The sequence below is a fragment of the Phalacrocorax aristotelis genome, chromosome 5 (assembly GCF_949628215.1).
Source record: "Phalacrocorax aristotelis chromosome 5, bGulAri2.1, whole genome shotgun sequence".
NCBI lineage: Eukaryota > Metazoa > Chordata > Aves > Suliformes > Phalacrocoracidae > Phalacrocorax > Phalacrocorax aristotelis.
In genome coordinates this window covers 62,730,803-62,745,053 of record NC_134280.1, presented here as the reverse complement: position 1 = coordinate 62,745,053, position 14,251 = coordinate 62,730,803, and the positions used below count along the sequence as shown (strand labels likewise).

Here is a 14,251-nt window from a genome sequence, read left to right as displayed (position 1 = left end):
CAGGGCCTGGGCCACGAAGCGGGCAAGCCCCGGTGGCCCGGGAGCCGTGACAGCGCTCCCGGTCCCTCCACGCCGCCTACGGCGGTACCCGCTCCCCGACGGGGCGGGCGATGCTCCCGGCCGTACAGGGGCCGCCGCGCCCGGTGGATCCACCTCCCACCCCACCCGCACCCCCCGGCCCGAAGCAAGCCCCCGGCCCCGGGCTGCCTGCCCGCTCCTGCGCGCCCGCGGCTGCCCCGCCTGCTCTCCGCGGCCGCGAAGGGGCGCGGAGTCACTTACTGTTCTGCATGTTGGGCTGATAGAGCAGTATCCCACGGGGGTCGCCTATAGCAGTCTATCAGTGACAAAATAGGCGTTAATCAGGGGACGTAGCGCACACGGTCAAGCTGCAGAGGCTAATATCTCCCGGGTTTACTTAGTTATCCTTAGACGTCTTCCCCCGATTAGTTTAAGGATTTGGGGGGCTTTAATACCTCAAGGTAAAAATGTACATACGTATCCCTAACACGCGGAAAAAAAAAATAAGAAAAGCAACCCGCCAAGTGGTTTCTTGTTTTAATTGCATGCAGGTGGCGTATTGCCTCGTCGTTAGTGCCCTTGCTGAGGTAGTGTATTAAGTGGAGCGACAACAATCACAAAGAGTCCGAAGTCATGTTTTTAAACTTGCCTGAAAGCGGGGTGGACTGTCCTCTCATACAATTTAGGGACTCGCACATCTGCGTGTCACTAGTTAAAGTCTTCCCTCTAGGACAAAGCAGAAGAAGTACATTAAAAAGTGCGGAGCGGCGCCGGGGAGGTGAGGTGAGGTGTGCGGGGCCGTGCGGGCCGGGGGGAGCCGAGCGGCGCGGAGCAACGCGGGGCGGGCGGCGCTGCGCGGGGGCTGTGCGGGCACCGGCGGCGGGGGAGGGGGGGCCTGGGGGACCCTCCGCCGGCTGCCCTGCGTGCTGGGAACGGGGCTCCATTTTTACCTCCGGGTATTTCCTCCGGTTATTTATTTTTCCCTCCCCTTTCCCCGCTGCACTAGCAACTTTCTCTCCCTCAAACTCCCCGTCTTGTGATTAACTTCTTTTTTGGTCTTTAGATCTTCCCCTTTTTCACTGTACTGTGACACACGCTGTCTACCTCGCCTCACTGCTTTAAAAAGTAAGAACAGGAGGGGGTGAGAACTGTTAAACAAAGCCTACAGAAAGCGAACAATGGCCTCCATTCTGCTCCTCTACCCAAACCCCGAGTGCAGAAACCCAGGCTCCTTAACCGGCCGCGCAGCTTCCCAACTCAACGGACCAACAACCCTCCAACTTACAAAGAGCAGAGAAACAAGCCCCTTCTCCCTTCATTAGTGCCTGCCTTGACCCAGCGCCTGGACAGTCCCCAGCGCCTTTTTTCTACACCACCCCCCCCCCCCCGCTCCCTCTCCCCTTCCCCTGCTCCCTCTCGCCACCTTCCCTCCCTCCCTCTCTCCCCCCACCCCACGCCAGGCCACTTATTTATTTATTTATGCGTCCCCATGTATTTATTTGAAATCGTCGCGGGTGAAAATGGAAAAGTAATTTCTCGTTATAAATATCTGGCGGTAATTGTGTTACTGGTGCGAGTTGTTAGGGGTTGTAAAAAGATACAACAGCTCAGTGGGGTGCTCAATTGGGGAGGGACAATTACAATAAAGAGCCCATTCAAGGGGGTTGCTAAAAAAAAGGAGGTAAAATAATGAAATAGTCGCAGCCTTCATTTTCTCTCCTTTTTTTTCGCCTAAAAATACTCATTCTCTTTCTTTTGCGCCTATAATGAATATTAATTTTACTCTTCCTGCATATGATGGAGAATTCAAAGAGGCACGTTTCCCCATTCAGGACTAGCCATGGTATAATTTATTAAGTAGCTTTTAGTAATCTTAAATCCATAAAAATAAACATCAAACAAGTACTTTCTCGCAGCGTGAAGACTTTAACTGGTAAATATTTACTGCTCTTTGGAGAGCTACCTGATTAGCAGCAGAGCAAGCTACACTGTACTTCAATGGAGACGTGGCGATATCTCCTTCAGCTGGACTGAACGTGAAGCCATCCCTTTAATACACCAAACACGTCTGCATAGACACACACCGAACGGGAAACCCACTTCTTCAGACACAGTTTCCTCACATATTTCACGCACAACTCATAAACGTGGGGCCTACGGGGTTAAAGAAGCCATCAGAAAGCCACCATTAAACTTCCAGCCCGCACGGACCTCAGAAATGACAATGAGTGGATTTAAAATGGGGGGGGGGGGGGGGGAAGGCGGGGGGGGGAAGAGAGGAGGAGGGGGGAAGAAAAAAAAAGCCACGAAACAAAACCAAACCAAACCCCAAACACAGCCGAAAGCGTTTTACATTAGAGGGCGAGGGCAGCCAAGCGCTTCAGCAAGGTAAGAGGAGGTGTGGGGCAAGGGAGCTGCGGTTCTGCCCAGCAGCTCCCAACGCCTCCCGCGGCCGGCCCGGCAGCCCCCGGCGGGGCCCGGCCGACCCGCACCCCCAGCAACACGGCCGCCAAATCCCCTTCTCCTGCCGTAACCCGAATTCGCTGATCCCCTGCAGGGACCCGCGCCCCGGCCGCCTCCCCAAGCCGGGCAGGGAATGCAATTCGCCGTGTCCTAATAGGCCTGGCCTAATCTGCAAGTCGGTTTTTAATCTCGAAATCTTTATATAATCTGATGGCGGATAGCATTTTTCCCCCCTCTCCCCGTGACACCGTAATTAGACCTTAAGATGACAAAGTTTAGCGTTCTCGGGGCAAATGAGAAAAAGATAAAAACGAATCGGTTTGCCGTTAGGCGTTGGTAAAGGTCAGCAGCTGTAAACATTTATTGTCAAGGGCCACTTTTATTATTTTATGTTCCTAAGATGGAGAAGATACAGTCACTTTTCTTCTCCAGGACGTTGTTGTCGTTTTCCAAAACAGCCTTTGCCAGGTACCTTTAATCTTTCGAGAAAGTTTGTTTTTAAACTTTCCAGAAATGATTCCTGCTCTGTGCGTCCATGTAACACCTCCGTGCAAAGCGTTACAAGGTTAAATTCAAATCCAGATTTTTTTTTTTCCAATTGCACTTGCCAGCGGAAAAGGAATCAAGTTTATTGTTGCACTTCCAGGAGCAAATCCTTTTTTTTTTTTTTTTTCCGCGGCGAAGAGTTTGCAACTTCTTTGGTTTTTTTTGTTTTTTTTTTTTTTTTTTTAAAAAAAGCCTTGCTATATTGGGAGATTGCAAGGCAGGGGAATCAAAGGGATGAGTATGTGGCTCTTGCAGAAATAAGCGAGATAGGTTTTTTTTAAAGAAAAAAATATTTTTTAAACATATCGATTTAAAAAGGCACCAAAAATATTTCCCCACACAGGGACCACGGCGCGCCCGGGTGCCGAGGAGGGACGGGGCGGTGCGAGGCGCCCGGCAGGGCCCGGGGTGCGGGCAGCTCCGCGCCCCCGGCGCTTCTCCCGCTGCCGGAGCTGGGAAAGTTGCCGGCACTAGGGACAAGTTGGGAAGATCCCCGGGTGGCTGATTAAAGCTGACAGCCCTTCAGCTCCGCTCAGCTCCCCGCCTGTACCGCGCCTGGGAGCTGACTTGGCCTAGGATGTCATTTATTGGCTTGGTTGGGTTGGTTTTTTTTTTTCCCCTCACGCAACTCTCCCGGCCGCTCGCTCCCTCTTTTCCCCCCACCATCACGGGTGATCTTTCCCTAACCGAGACCGCGGGAACACAAAGCACAAGCCGCGGACGGGGCCGGCCCCGAGGCGACGAGGCGCCGCTTTCCTCCCTCCCACGCGGTGTGGCGTGGGGCCGCAGCCCGGGACGGGTCGGGGCCGTGCCGGAGGCGGCCACCCGAGGCGACAGCCACAGCCCCGACCCGTCCCGGGCTCCGGCCCCGCGGCCCCTACGAGCTGGGCTACCGGCAGCATCGGCAACACACACGCACCGGCGCCCGTGGTCTCCCTGCCCAGCAAACGCTGCGTGGGAATTACTGCTGCTCGTGTTGGCACTGGTTTCCGAGTCAGATGCTTTAGCTTTTCCAGAGGACACGGGCTTATGTGAAAGGCAGAAAGTTTGTGAGCTCCTGGGCTGGAAAGTTCCCTGGGAAGCTCTCCGGAATGCAAATGGGAATATGAGCGAGAGAGAGAGAGAGAAAGAGAGGAGGAGAGACCGAGAGCCCTGCCTAAATATTAAAATGCAAGGAGGGAGAAGTTGGGAGAAGAAATGAGCAGACTCACCTTTATGAGGCATCCTGTCTTGTTGTCAAAGCTCCTGTCAATAGTTTAAGAGCGCACTGATTTGAAATGATGGTGCTTTAAAAAGAGTTGCCAGCAAAATAGTTTTTCTCCACTGAAGCTGCTGGTTGTGTGATCTTGAATTCCTGGGAAGGAGACAGAGATTGACAATAAAATGGGCTGTCAGTGACTGGAGAGCGAGAGATAAAAGAGTGTGCGAGTGAAGTGGGGAGAGAGAGACAGAGCACACCTATGCTGATTGGTGATGGTTCAAGTGTATTAATGTATGTGTGCCTTGGTCTCTGCCTCGCCTCCACTGCTCTTCACTGGCCCATTAGCAAAGCCTGACCTCTGTCATCATCTTCCAGCAAAACACTTCCTCCCTGCGCCTTAACCAGAGCGGGAAATGCGGCCGAGCCGGGGCTGGCTTTTCAAACCCACTAATCACTCCGCAACATGCAAATGCTCCCCTCGCTCCCACACAAAATATTGCTTTATGCAAAGCGACGCCAGCGCCTCCCCGCCGCCGATTGGCCGCCCGCCGCCCGGCACGGCTCAATTGGCCCAGCCCTTTGAATATGAATGTGCTGGGCCCGGCGCTCCGCTCCCCGGCCCCGCGCCCGCCCGGCCCGGGGCTCCGCCGGCCCCGCACCCCCGCTCCGAGCCGAGCCGGGCCCCGGCACCGGCGCCTCTGCAGGTCGGGCTGGGGAAAGGGGGCCGGGGGAGGCGGTGGTGGGTGTGGGGGTGGGTGGCGTGGCGAAGGTCAATTTGCATTTAAACAGTTCGCTCCCGTCCGACAATGGAGATAAGGGGAAAATAACATTCAAATGGTAAAGACATAAATATTTGGGAGACAGGGGCTTTGTCAGCGGTGAATCGCCCGCAGGTCCCCGAGGCCGGCAGCCCCCCCTTCCGCGCTGCCAGCTCCGGGGAGCGGGAGGCTCTGCCCGGCCGGCAAAGAGCAGAGCAAATACACCATTTACTTTGTGTATTGAGGGCTCTTGTGAAAGGCCCTGAAGAGTCCTTTACCAAACACTCACAAACTTCTCCCACGTGCCATTTGTTGACTAAGGGCTGCTGGGCTGGGTTTTTTTGGTTTGGTTTTGTTTTGTTCTGTTTTTTTTAAGGCACGACGGAGGACCTGGGGAGGGGAGGGGGGGCCCGCAGGCTGCAGCGGGGGCGGGCAGCGCCCAGGCGCTGGGCACCGCTTTGTGCCCAGCCGCCGAAGGGGCTTCCCCCCCACCCCCCCGCCTTTTGCAAAGGGAGCCCCTTCACTGGCTGCCAGAAACTCGAGGGGGAAAGTAAGTAAATGACTTTGCTGCTCTGACCACACACCACAAGTACATTTGTTGAATGCCGGACTATTAAGACACACCTCAGTAAACTCTAAAGCAACCCCTCAGCGCATGCATTTAAGGTTACACTGGGAGCACCAGTCCGAGCTCAGGGTGTCCCAATCGGTTATGGCGAGTGGTCCGGGGGGAGGGGAGGGGAGGGGGGGGTCTGCGCAGAGGGGGTGTGTGTGGATGGCTTGGGGGAAAGAAAGGGAAGAAGGGACAGGAAAAAGAAATTCCAAGAGCCACCGCGGAAAGTGGAGAGTATGAACGCGCAAAGCATAAAATGAAGTCGTAGCCGTATACACTTGACTTCTCTTGACATGTGAAAAGTGCTAAAAGTCAAAGCTCATCAATAAAGTATCTTGAAATTGAATAAGAGCCCTGACAACCATTGCATTCTTAAATAAAGTACAATGAGGAGACAAACGACTCTGCCAAGGAGTTTGCATGTGAGTGAAAGGGCGCCTCAATGGGAGCGGGATAATGGGCTGCCCGGCCGTCATGCACTGTCATCCCCGGTCCCGCCGAGAAGCTGCCACAGCTCCCTAATAGCACAAAATGGGCTCTTAAGAGACTGCTGCCTTCCCCTCCGCCGCTTGCTTCCCTTCCCCCGGTGCCGGGGCGCAGCGATGGCCGCCCCCGCTCAGCGCCCGGCGGGGAGGCCCCGGGAGGCAGGGGCTGAGGCGGGCAGCCTCTCCCGGGCCCTCCCCTGAAGCCGGGACCGGGCCGAGCAAAGTCCTTCCTCGGAGGCTGCGGGGAAGGGAGAGCCGCCGGCGCTCCGGCCCGGGGAGTCGGCCCGAGCGGGGCTGCGGCCCCGGGCCGGCCTCACCTGCAGCGGTGAGGGGTCGGGGGCCTCTCCTCCGGGCCACTCTCGGCTCCTGCCGCCTCGCCCGGGCCTAAGCCAGCCTGTGGGTTTGGTGGGTTTGGGGTTTGGGTTTTTTCTCCCCCTCCGACTCATGCATATTTATAGAAACGGAGCCGAACATCGCGATGGACATTTGGGCGCGATGGGATCTCCCCTGAAGGTAAGGCAGGGCAGGAGCGGGGGAGCCCGGCTGCGGGGCACCCCAAGGGGAACTCTGTCAAAACCAGGGGCTCGGGCAGGATCCCCGGCCCCCCGGCAGCGCCCTGCTCCCCGCGCCCGCCTCATCTCCTCCTCCCCCAAAACTTTCTCAACTATCAGCTGCCACTAAGTTAACCTTCCCGTGGCCAAACATCATTTCAGGGGCGCCGGAGAGAGGAGACCTTTCCGAACGACAAAAAGAACCGAAAGAAAGTACGCACCGCTGTGCCGCTGGCCCGCCTGCGGGCCGGGTCCCGCCGCCGTCCCGGAGCAGCCTGCCGCCTGCCCTCCTAGTTGCCGGTGGCCGAGGCCGGGCGCCCCGCCGCACGCATCCTGCAGGCGAGAGAAAGGGGCTGCAGTTTGTCAGCTCGCACAAATCTCGGAGGCTCCGAAGGGATTTTAAAAGCTGGGATCTAGTATTTTTTTTTTTTCCCTGGAGTGAAGTCAGTCGTGTCCGTGGGCTTTGCTTTGTTGGTTTTTGTTTGTTTGGGGTTTGTTGGTGGTGGGGTTTTTTTCCTCTTGCCTTTTTTTTTTTTTTCTGGCCTTTTCTCGTCGCACTCCCTCTCTACCAAATGAATGAATTATTTTTAATCTCGTCCACGGGGCGTTAAAGGGGGAAAAGAGAGAAACCACTTTGTCCAAAATCGCAGGCAAATATCATTTTTACAAGCTCTCAATTAGCCATCCCTTGGATTAGCACCTTCTTACGCCTCCTCGCCAGAATAAAGCAGCCGTAATCTTGTTGCTATTTTCCCCTCGGGCGCAGCGGGCTTTGTGTTCCCTCCCCCCAAAAAAACTTTCAACGCCCCCCCCAGCCGAAAAAAATAATACCGGAGAGGGGAGGGGAGGGGAGGGGAGGGAGGGAGGGGAGGAGAGGGGAGGGAGGGCAGGGGTGAAGCCGGTGACGTCACGCGGGGGGGGCGGGGGGCGCCGGCGGAGCGGGAGCCCCGAGCGAAAGTTGAGAGGAAGAAAGAGCAGCGGGGCGGGCCGCCGCGCGTGTCCGCGCGGGCGGAGTGGGTGTGCGCGCGTGTGCGCGCAGCGGCGCGGTGCTGCGCTGCAGCGGGGCCGCCCGCCCCGTCGTATCGTGCAGCGTCGCGTCCCGCGGGACCGGGGCCGCGTCCGGCCCGGCGCGGAGCCCCGCGGGGTCCGGCCCGGCTCCGTGCCGCCATTTTACCTCCGCCCGCGGCGGCGGGCGCGGAGGAGCTGCGTGAGCACGGCCCCACGGCCGCCCCCGGCCCGGTTACTCCCCGCCCGGCCCCCGAGGAGCGGGCGGCCCGCCCGGCCCCGGCCGCCGCGCCCTCCCCGACGCCCCCCTCGCCCACAACCCCGACGTCCCCCGGCAGCGGTGCCCGGCCGGGGGAAGCAGGACTTGCCGGGACCGCCGTGCCTGGATACCTCCTGAGGAAATGCGTGCTTTGCTTTTTCTTTTTCCCTTTTTTTTTTCTTTTCACCTAGCAGCTTTCCAGCCGCCGTTCGCCCTTCCAAGAAGGCTGCCGCCTTCCCAGCCCGCCCGGCCTGTTTTTCCTTTTCCTTCTCTCTCTCTCTTTTTTTTTTAATTCTCCTGTTTTTTTAGGAAAGTGCTTTTTCGACTCTTACAGATGCTCCTCGCGCCTTTTTAATCAGGCGAGAGGAGAAGCACTGCTCTGAGGTGCTTGGCGTTCCCCTTTGCCAAAAGCCCTGCCCTCCTGCAAGCGCAGACCGCCCCCCCTTCCCACGGGTGAGGGCTGCGCCGGCGGCACCCGCTCCGGCGCAGGGTGCGCCATGGGACCCCGCGGCTGTGGGACCTCGCCGCCCAGGCCGTTGCTTTCGGCATGGACTTAGACACTCTTTGAAGATTCCTACTTTAAAATCCGCACAGGATTACTATAACTAGCATTTTTCTGCATCTGTTTTTTCTTTCCCCCCTCCCCCCCCCCCCCATTATTTTAACTATTCCAAACAAAAAGAAAAAAATGGGCATAATAAAAAAAAAGGTTTTTTAAAAAAGGTAAGTAACTATCAGATATGGCAAGGATTATTTATTTTGATTTATTTTTCCTAATTAAAATAATCTTCACTTTTTTTTTTTAACGTGATCTCGTGCCTGGGCATTGATTTGTGTAAAGCAGCAGCGTTTGCTTCCCTTTCGTATTTTGTTAGGTGTTGAAAGCAGAAAGTGCTGAGTTAGATACTCCGGTATCGTCTCGTTGTATTAATATCTGGGCTGCAAACTACCTTTTTTAATACCCAGAAAAATGCTTAAAGTCCTCTTGTCCACTTCGGTCTAAAACTGAAGAGATACACAAATCCTGACGTCTTAGACTACAATGCTTTTGCCTTCAGGACACTTAATGCCTATTTGTATATGTAGAGACAGTGTTTGAAACCTATAATGCACAGGACACTGAGTTAAGTGGAGCTTTTCTAGTTTATAAACAATCTGCAAAAAGTTTGAAATCGATTTAACCTCTTTTATGTTGGCCTTTTGCATAAGGCACAGCTTTGTGCGGGGGGATTAAAACAAGAAAAAGGGCTTTCTGGACCCTGCCGAAGTCGCTCTGAAACTGGAAGACGAATATACATCTTTCTGTACGCGAAAGCCTTTGATTAGATATATGTGAAAAGTGTCATGCAACCGGACCCGCTCGAAAAGCCTTCAGAAAAGAAGAGGGGGGTGGTGGAAGCTTAGCGCATCCTGACGGGCTTTTTAAATGCTATTGATTGGAACAAGCTGTTCAAAACCCCAGTAACAGTTAATCTGCCTGTTAATCAAGCCACTAAGGAGCTCAATGCGAGTTTTATTAGCAACTGGAGAACACAGGCAGCAGAAAGGATCAAAAGCCTACACCCTTGATATTTGTAAAACCAGCCTTTCCCAAAAATGTATTTTCAATTACAGAGTAATTCGGAGCTTATCAGGGCTCGCTCGCAGCCCCACGCAGATGGTTCCGCAGGCGCTGCCAACGCCACGAAACCGAGTGAAGCCGCATCGCATCGCGCTTGCCCGGCCGAGGTGCGGGGTTTAAAAATAACGGGGCTAATGGGGGGGTCCGGCTCTCGCCTCTCCCCCACCCCGGGCTCTCCTGGCCTCCTGAATGAGCAGCAAAACCTAAATTTGGCAAACCACGAGGAAATGAAACTCCTCGGATTCACGTCCACCGTGCTTTCAGGCGGAGGGGTGGAGGGCTCTTTTTCTTTTAGCTGGCGTATTTGATTTACCGCGGCAAGTTTGCAGGGGACGTTTCCCCCCGCCCATTCTTTTGGTGGAGCCGGTCATTTAATTTCTAAAAAAATAATAATAATAATAATAAAAATTTAAATCGCAAGATTTATAATTTGGAGAGCCGGAAAGTTGAATTTCGATTAATGTAATGACCAGAAATATTATTATATCAGCTAAAATCAACATTTGATCTTGTCATTTTTAATGCAAGCCGATTGCTTTATATGTCAGCGAGATATGCATATAAAAGACTATCTGGTCAGAGGTAATTATGTCACAGCTTTTTCTCGGCATGACAGCTGGATAAACACCATCTCCAATAAACATCTCTAATTAGGGAGGAGGATCTGCGATAGATGGTGTTTGATTTATTACTGAAGGAGAATGTCCATTTACCGGTATATTATACACGGGGAGCGTTCCCGCTAACGCACCATAAGGACTATTTGGAGATGCTCGAGGACAGGTAAGCGATGTTTTAGGTTTTACGCTGTTATTTTGTTTCGCGTTATTTCCGCGCAAGAACGACTTTTCTAGGATCTCTCTCTCCCCTGCTGACGCTCTGATTTAGCAGAGGCACCTAGGGCTGGGAAGGAAAGCCTGAATTTGGGGGGTGAGAGGAGGGTCGCCTCTTGGCCACAGGACCGTCCCCAGCCCGAGCAGGGCGATCAAGCCTCCGTGGCGACCTGCGAGCCCTCGGCGTTAGCAGCCCCAGACGACAGCCCGCCTCCCCTCCCCGCAGCCCCGCCACCCTCCCGCCTTCCCGCGCCCCTCCGCGGGGGCGTGCGGGCCCGCCGCGCCCGACCCTCCGAGCCCCGCTCCCGCCCCCTCCAGCCGGCCCAGAGCCCGAGCCGGCCGCCGGCTGCGCCAGGGCCCGGGGGGTGCGGAGCAGGGTCCCCCGACGGGCGCGGTAACCTGCAGCTGCCCCCGCCACCCGAGACGGGTAACCGCGAGGGAGCAGGGGCCCCCGACGGTCACGGGGCGGGGGGAAGGGCAGGGGGCTGCACCGCCCGCGCGGGGAGGGGGTGAGGGGGAAATTTGGGAAGCGGCTCGCACCGCCAGCCGCCCCCTCCGCCCCGGCGCGCCCCCTCCGACGGGTGGGCAGCGGCCGGGGCCGCTCCCTCCCACCCCCACCTGTTGTGCGGGGCTCCAGCCCGCTCCCCTCGCCTTCCCCACGCGGGCTGGGGGCGCCCGGCTGCCCGGGGTCGGGGTGCCCTCCCCCCATCGGGCCGGCGGCAGGGAGCGGCCCCAAGTCGGGGCGAGCGGCCGGGGGCGAGGGGGGCGTGCGGGGACGTTACCTGTCAGCGGGTGCTGGGGGCCCGGGCGCGGCAGTCCCGCCGCCGGGAGGAGGTACCTGGCGGCTCCGGTCGCCAATTTCCACGCAAGAACCTGCCACACAGTTTAAATGTCAATGACAGCAAAAGAGGGGTGCTGCCTTTGCACTAACTTTCCCTTAATATCCACGCCAGCGCCTCCCCCATTGGCTGGGCCGCCCCGGTGACGTCACGGCGGACAGTAGTTAGCTAATGAGACATTTTAGGCGACACGAGCGCGGACGGCGCGAGCCCGGACACGGCCCGGCCCGGCCCAGCCCGGCATGGCATGGCATGGCACGGCACGGCATGGCCCGGCCCGGGTCGTGCTCCGGGACCGGGGCTCCCCCGGGCAGCGGCGAGGCTGTCACCTCCTCCCGCTGGCTGCCGGCTAAACGGGGGCTGCGGCCCGACGGCTCGGCCCAGCCGCAGCGCTGCTCGCAGCCGCGTCTGTACCTGGCCTCCCAGGCTGAGGTTTAGGCTGAGGTTTGGCTCCTTCCCCTGTGAAACGCCCTCCGAGGGGGGACACTCGTAAAAAGAAACCCCCAAAACCCGGCCCAGCCCTGCGATTGCTCGGAAAGGCCATGGCCGCTCCAGCCCGCCCGCATCTGTCCTGAGGGAGCGGGGTGCTGGCCCCTGCGAGGCGGAGGAGGCAGGCCGAGGAGAGCCAGGGACACGCGTGGGCCGCCCCAGCAGTCCTCCTGCGCCGTGACAGCCCCTGCGGGTGAGCCGGGCCCGGTGGTTCCCCCCCCCCCCCCCGGTCTCCCCGCTCTCCCATTCCGCCCCCTCTCCCATTAGAGAGGGAGGGAGAGAGGACGTTATTTGCACATACTTGTCATGGTAAATAATTTATCAGCAAAGAGCCCCCCCTCCTCCCCCCGATAGTTTTATTGAACTGCACTTAAATGTTTCATGAAGCTGCCGCCTGCCTGGGATGAGGCAGATACATTAGGTGGGGGCTCTAACGGCAGGTGGAGGGGGATGGCTTTGCGGGGTGCCGCAGGGCTGCTCCCCCGGCCCCGGCCGCTGCTCTGCTCCTGTGGGCCACGGGGGTCCCGGCTGGGATCCCGGTGCCCCCAGCTCGGCGTGGCCGCCTCAGTCCCGCGCCTTGGCGGGTAGCGACAGCCCCGGGGGGGCGGCCCCGGCGGCGGGGGCCCGGCGGCGCTGCCAGGAAGGGGTTTCGCGGCGCGTTTGGAGCCGCTGCCATTAAGGGGCTTGCAGCTCCCTGCAACCCGGCAGGGTCCTCCAGGGAAGCGTTGGAAACACCACGGCTCCCGCCTGCTTATCTGGCTGTCAATAAAAGGAGATGGCTCCTAAAGCAGGGCCAGGTGCTGCCTCCCCTGCTCTCCAGCGCGCCGCTCTCCAGAAACTGCTCAGGCGTGAAGCCAAGTCTGCTTGGCCAGGCCTCGGCGGAGGCAGGCAAACAGTCCCCTCGCCAGCGCCAGAGCGCTCTCTGTTTGCCTTTTTATCTCCTCAAAAAAAAAAAAAAAAGAGGGAGAGAGGGAAGCGAGGCAGGAAGGTGGGGAGCCGGGAGCAGAGTCCGTGTTTGGCCGTGAGATCGCCGCAGAGGCTAAAAAAAGGAAATATATAAAATAAAATAAAATAATGATGCTAATAAAGGATGGAGGGGGGGAAGCTGCCAAGCGCTGCTCTCGGAGGCCGGCGGCACCCCGGGGGCGGCGGGGCAGGGCCGGGCTGCCTCTCCCCGCCGGCCGCTGCCTCGGGAAGCTCCGCGGCGGGGCCGCCGGGACAGGCCCCGTCTCGTCCCTCGGACCCCCGGGGCTGGGGTGTCCGGGGCGCAGCGGGACCCCCCCGCCGGGCGGGCAGTTCCCGGAGACCCTCGCCCCGCCGGGGACGGAGTGGCTCAGGCGAGAGCTGTGCCGGGGAACATGGGGGGGGGGGGGGGGGGAGGGAGGAAGCTCCCCCACCTCCGTGTGTGTCCCCGTTATTTTTTTCCTCCCGATACCGTCGGGTCCGCAGCCTCCACCTGGGCCGCGGAGGAGGGAGGTGGCTCCGCGGCGTAGCGCGGAGCGAAGCCCCGTGGGCACGGAGGGGAGCCGGGCTCGGTGCGGATGCCGCCGCGTCGGGCAGGGGCAGGAGCGGGGGCATGGCAACGTGTTACAAATTTATAAGCATTATACATATTTGATTTACACCACGATACGAAGTTGTGGTTTGGTAGTGTTGTTTTTTTTTTTTTTTTTTTTTTTTCCCGAGGATGCCCCAAACCCCCGTGTTCGCATAGATTGAGCAATTCTCAACACACACTGTAATAATGAGCTTTAATTCTCTATCCAAGCAGAACTTGAGCAATAATAATAAGCACATCAGAACAATTTGTTTACTGTGGCATTGCACAGGCTACAGGGTCCAAGACTAGCTACAATAAACGGTAAAAACCAAAGGAAACTCTCTAGAACAGGAAAAATATTGCGGTAGAATCGTGGTTTTGGCTTTCAAGGAAAGAGGCACTTGACTAGCATTTTAGCCGGGATATTTTGCCCTTGTCCAAGGTATGTGTTTTTAAATACTTTCTTTTTATTTCCCCCACACGTTTCTTTGCTTGTCTAACATTTCTCTTTTGTCCCCAGGACTGCGTTTAAACCTTGGTGCAGAAATGTAATTTTGCTCTTGTTTTGTTTTGTTGGTTTGTTGTGTTTTTTGTTGGTTTTTTTTTTTTTTTAATCCTCTCGTCCTGTCGGTTCAGCCCTCTCGCAGTTTGATAGAAAGTGAATAGCTCCATCTCTTCGAATAAAAAATACCTGAGTTATTCTTGAAAAGGCTTTCCGTGTGTTGCCATATGCAGGTCTGCGAGCTTTCCGCCCGCGGTGTGGATGGCAGCCTGCGAGGCTCTCCTGCAACCTGGTAAACGGTTGCACCCAGGCTTGTCCCGCTGGCCCGGAGCGGGCTGAGCCGGCGGGCGCGGGCGCCCCGGCTGGGGAGCCCCGGCGAGCTGGGGACTTGTAACAAGCGGGATTAGCGGGCGGGAGTGTGTGCGGGGGCTTTAATTTAAGATGCTGCGAGAAACTTCGGTGAACTGAAGCGTCCTAAAGACAGAAATTTAGCTGAAAAATAACGTTTCCCCTCGCGAAGATTCCCGC

General features: G+C 57.1%; 1 long non-coding RNA gene across 2 annotated transcripts; it reads right to left on the bottom strand.

The window, feature by feature from the left end:
* Positions 1 to 634: 634 nt before the first annotated feature.
* Positions 635 to 11,243, bottom strand: LOC142057948 (uncharacterized). Of its 2 annotated transcripts, none has more exons than XR_012660818.1 (4): positions 11,136 to 11,243; positions 6,857 to 6,968; positions 4,239 to 4,381; positions 635 to 744 (listed from the first exon to the last, which is right to left on the bottom strand). It is a non-coding gene; the product is annotated as an uncharacterized LOC142057948 (long non-coding RNA). The 2 variants fall into 2 exon arrangements; XR_012660817.1 differs by lacking the exon at positions 635 to 744 and adding an exon at positions 2,041 to 2,172.
* Between the last annotated feature and the right edge of the window lie 3,008 nt (positions 11,244 to 14,251).